Consider the following 5,810-nt stretch of genomic DNA (forward strand, 5'->3'; position numbering starts at 1 on the left):
GAAATTGCTTCGATCGAAGTCGGAGCCAGGTCAACCCCCGCGAAAGGAGCACCAACCTGCTCAGACACCTGTTCCGCAGGAGTAGCCGACCGGGCGGTTATCTCTGTCCGGCGCCTTTTGCGGATTACCAAAGGAACATCCTCGGCCGAGTGCTCCACATCCTCGTCTCGAGTAGAGGGATGTCTAGCGGACGAAGTAGTATCGCCCACTGCTTCAGTTGTAGAAACTCAAACGGCCGATCCACCGATTGCAATAGGTGCATTGCCGCTCTCACCTTCGTGTGAGCCGACCGGTGCAATGCCCAGGTCGGCCATCTCCTTAACAGTCGTTGCTTCAATCTGGCGGCCCTCAACCTCATCCGCTCGGTAGCACGAACGCGCATCATGATGTCAGCTACAGAAAGGGAAAACAAATCAGTTAGATTAAAAGGAAAAAAGGATCAAGAAAGTGCTTACCCATGCTGCTCGAAAGTTTCGAGCGGATTGGGCTCAGCCCAAACATGTATAATACGCCCTCGCAGAGCAGTTTGTGGATGTTGAACTTTTGGTTGGCCAGCATATTGGCTGCATGAAGGTAGGTCGGCTGGCTCTTGTATTTATCGAGCTCTAGCAGAGAGGGTACGGCGGTCTGCCACTTGGTTCGGAAGGGCGGCAACTCGGGCAAACGCAGAAAGAAAATGTATTCTTTCCAGTGTTTATTAGAGGTGGGCATTTTGTCGAAGAAGACAAGGTCGATCCGAGACTGGAAAAGGAAAGTACCCCACTCTGACTGTTTGGGATAGTAGAAGTAATGAAAAATCTTGGGAACTAAAGGGATGTCGTGCAGCCTAAATAAGACAACTACACCGCACAGCAACCTAAACGAGTTTGGAACGAGTTGTCCGAGCGAGAGGCGAAAGTAATTACATACTTCAATGACGAACGGATGTAGGGAAAAACGTAGACCAGCTACAAACTGGTCTCGGAAGAAACAAGTAGTGCCGGTCGGCGGGTCATGAGGCCGATCGGATGAAGAAGCTAATATTATTTTATAGTCAGGAGGAAGTTCGAAGGTGCGGACGAAGCTCACCGCGTCACCTGCATCAAACCGACTCTCCATAGTAGTATACCAGAGGTCGGGAGCAAGGTCAGACGGTTGCGATGAACTCGCCATCGTCGGAATAGTGGAGAAAGCGAGAATATAGGGATGTCAATGAAAAGGACGACGGGGAAACACTAAAAGCTCAAAATGACAAGAGAAACAGAGGCAAAGACAAGAAGGAGCAATGGCCTTACAAGGAGGATGGGAGGAAAGCGTGTGTCGACGGAGCCCTGAACACAAATCGTCGATGGAGCGATGAAAACCGAATAGCCAGAGCACCAAAACACGAAGAGTGTGAAATGAAGCAGAGACAACGCGACGACTTTATAAAGAAGAGGTTCAGCCGAGCGAAGCCGTCCGATCGAGGTCGCAGGCCCCAAGACGCAAATGGCACCAGTGAATTCAAACTGACACAGGTCACATCAAGCTTGTCACCTCGAGCGTGCGATGACGGCGGGCATTTAATGAACGCCATTACGAGGGTGTGGTCGCGTGCTCGACCCTAATGGACGAGATTTGCGAGCATTTCGAGGAGATCTGAGGCAAGTCATCGTTGACCATCTTCAGATAGGCAAACTAATCAGTAAAAATTCTGCCAAGTGATGGCGGGCACGCTCCCGGTCGGCGTTATGAGGTAGGGTTAGGGTCGCTTGGCTTCCCTGACCGGAGTAATTTTTCGGCAAACTAGTCCAGTCAGTCGGACTTACAACCTCCTTCAACTAGACTTGAGGAGGAGGCACGTGATCCGGTGGTAAGAAAGGGGGGCCCGCTCGGATGATGGTCAACGACCCCGCAACTGTAAGGACCCACGAGCGAAATTAAGGAGTTTATTAAAAAAAAAAATGTCTAAGGTCACACAAGCGCTAATTAAAGGATTAACTTATAGAATATGAACAGTTAAATTATGGAAACATATGATACCCCATAAAGCTAGGAACTAATGAACCTTAATTACCCTAAGTTAGACTAGGTAATCTACATATAAAAACTATACACCACCGCCACGTTCACTATTGCCCTAAAAACGCCGACTCCATGCCTCTTCTTCTCGCGATCGCGGGCTCTCCCGGGTGGCAGTCACTCCATCAAGTCGGCGGAGCTCCTCACCAAAGACTCAAGCTCGGATCAAGCCTCGCATCCCGCAACTGGATCTGTGGGGAACCGGGAACATTTGGATTCGGAGGGGGGAACATTGGCGGCGCGGTAGCACAAAGAGAGGATTTCCGGCAGAGGCGCAAGGACACGAAAGGCAAGTAAATCTAACTGTGAAAGTATGAGATCTGTGAGGTAGAAGAATGGTACCTAGGAGACGCTGGTATGCCCTTATATGAGCCGATTGTTTCTTTCTGTGATGTTCTTGTCAGATTTAAGGTTTTCTGTGTTGTTCTTCGCAAAGATTCTGACTCCAGCTTGTGTTTTCACCTTCCGGTTTCCGTGTGATGGTGAGTGATTTTGCTTTCTATTCGAGTGCTTGAGGAATCGAATTTTTGCTCTCTTGGATGGGTTTTTCTTTTCCTCTACGGAGTGCAGTTTGATATATAGGTTATTTTGATGAATTGCTTAGTCTGCATGGTTTTCTTTCCGATTCTTACAGTTCATTCTGTGTCAATCGAGTTTTCTTTCTTGTATGTGGATTGTTTTGTTCGGGAATCTGGTGGAGTTTGCTTGGCATCGGAAAGGTAAGAAATCTGTTTGTATAAATGTCTAGCTGGGGTGCTAGATTAGTGGAGTGCGTGATGTTTTGAGGTTTTCTGCGACGTTCTATCTCGGTTACTTCCGGTTGAATTACCCCTTTTGATTTCGTGGTGATCAGGATTTTTTTTTATGGGGAGTTGATCGGTTTCTATCAAGGGATTCAATGTTGTGGATTCATGTGTGTTTTCAAAGGTGAAATGGCGTTAAATTTCATGGAGAATTAAGCTTTGGTTTGTGATGTTCTACTCTGTTGTGTTTTATTAGGATTTGTGCAGATTTCTCGTTCTAAAGGCCTTGATTGGAGGCATTGTGGAGTTATGTTCTTTACTGTTTCCAAATCACAGGATTTATCTGAAGACGTATGAGTTTTTACTTAAGAGATCTGTTCTGCGGATTTCCTTTCATTGGTGATGTTTGCTTTGGTTGTTAATTTAGTGCCCTATTCAGTGGATTTTTCTCCTACTTGTGTTGTTTAACTCATTTCATTAATTGAGGAATCAATTGGATCGGACTATAGATACTCTACCTGTAGGTGGGGGAAATATGGCGTGTGCTTGTAATCAATGAATAGAATCAGGAAGCTTAGTTCGTAAGGAGAATTCTTAAATTTCTTAGAATAAATGGTTGCTACTTTGCCAGTTACACATACGAATGCTAGTGATGCTTTAGTTGTGGTTATGCTAGTACCTGTTCATTATGTTATCAAATTGCTAAATGTTGATAGTATAAAGGAAATTATGCAACTGGTATGGAAATGGTATGGATAGTCTATGTTTTGTTTATGTAGCTAATAGGATGAGTATGGACATATGTGGTGACAGTACGGGTTGGGTGACCCGGGATGAGCTCCGGGGAGGGCCCTTCCAAATTTGACTGGTAATTTATTTATGGTAGTTTCGGTTATATGACTAGATGCATGTTCTCTAGTAGGGACGCCTCTAGGTTCATGGTACTGTTGACTGGCTCTAATTTTGGTTACCGGATATGTATCATATTCACCTTTATTAGCTACGTGCGAATTTTTATTTATTTCACATTACTCAAATGCACCATATTTTCGGTCAAGCTATTGCCTCCTAGTTCTTATCTCAGCTATTTTATGGATGTCATGTTGGTCACATGAGATTATACTTGCTGGGCTGTAAACTCATGATGCCTACATTACAGGTGAGGACGTGTCTCCGGAGACAGCAGATGACTTACGGACAGAGTAGGCGATGAGGCGGGATGGATGCATGGCGCTGTCCGGACATTAGGAGTGCAGAGTTTATTCTTTCTCTGGAGGGGTTATTTGTTCTAGTATGGTTGGGGATTTATGGATGGGTTCATTTGTTAAACTTTTCTTTGTAAGTGATGTCTTTTTATTTTGATAAGATGAAATGTTTGAGTTGGGTTTGTTCCATGAGTATATGTTTAGTTTATGGTCGGTGAGTGGATGTCTTTTGGTTTAAGAAAAAAACGGTGGGTTGATTACGGGATGTTTCAGTTGGTATCAGAGCGATCACTCCTAAAGGACAGTTTGTGCACGCCATCTCGTCAGGAACTCGACTACTTCTGCCTGAAAGTTTGTAAGATTTACTTTGTTATAGTCATGAATTTGATTTGGTAACTTGGCTAGGATACGAATATTGTATAAATATGCATATGTGAGGTAATGGTGAGTAAATGTTTTTAGTGCATTGATGATTTTCTTACCTTTTGTGTTCACTACTTGGTGTAGGTTATGGTTAGAAGGGTTGAAATGTCATGAAAATTGACGTGTGATGGGTTAGACTTACACCCTTCAGTTTGATCGTGTAACAGTTTCTATACTCGTCTATTAAGTACCTACTGGCCTAGTTTAGTTTGATGACACTCAGTGAATCAATGTTATTCGCAATCGTGGTCGGGGTCGACCATGGACGCGACCCGCTGACATTTAGGACCCAAACTGATGCCGAGGGTGTGAATTTTTCTGTGTCACCAACTAAGACCAAGTTGGAAAATCAAGATCGGGTCTGTCAACATCCTATAGGAGGTCAAGGAGCACAGGAAATACCAGCAACCATATCATTCTTGCCACTATTATTTGGGTAATGGATAAGAATCGTGTACTTATATATGATTAAATAACCTAGAAGGTATATTCGGATATAAGATTTGCCGATGAAAAAAAAAAACATAAACAATTAGTTAGGTGGGACTAGTAGACTCAGTTCACATGGTAAATAGATTAAGAAAATAGAATAGAACCAAAATGATCAAATTTGGAATTTGTGAACACCTGCTACAGCTTGACACATCTCAGATTTCCTGCAGAACTAAGGCTGTTAGATTGCTGTAGTTTTAACAAGAGAAAGAATGCACGGTTTGAATCATGGTACACTTTGACTTGACGAGAGGTCATGAAGCAATCTGAAGTGAAATGTATTTATATTTTGACTATTTGGAGAAGTTATCCATAGCGCTATGTGAAATATTCTTCTGATGTGAAATGGTAGGAGAATTTAAAGAACCATGATGGATTTCGACTGGTTTCGTAGGGCAGAACCTATCAGCTCTCTAATGCACTGAGATAGATACATAGATACGGAGATGTGTATTCACTCAGTGGATATGATGTAACAAATTTTAGGGAGTTATTTCTCTTCGAGTAAATAATTTAAATGCTTTTCGTAGCTGATAAAATTAGAATCAAAAGATCCTTGCAACTTGGAAACCACATTCATAATTACAGTCATTATTGTTTCTTTAGATTCTCTATGATTTATGTTTCACTGTACTCAGATACAGAATAATGGAAGTCTAACATTAGAAAATTATAATTACTTGAAATTTCTGACTCGGCTGGGATAATGATATGATTGATGTAAAACGGATTAACAGCAAGTGATATGAGTATGCCTGTTCAATAAGTTTTAAAAAAATCTGATTCTATTACTGTAAAGTGTAATATATTTTAGTTTCTCTGTCTTTGTGAACTTCAATAGAACATAAAGCAGAAATTTTATTTTAAATTCTTGTTGTTTTCTCTTTGGCATGAGATTTCTGCAGTA

Source organism: Zingiber officinale, chromosome 5B (genome assembly GCF_018446385.1).
Source record: "Zingiber officinale cultivar Zhangliang chromosome 5B, Zo_v1.1, whole genome shotgun sequence".
NCBI classification, from domain to species: domain Eukaryota; kingdom Viridiplantae; phylum Streptophyta; class Magnoliopsida; order Zingiberales; family Zingiberaceae; genus Zingiber; species Zingiber officinale.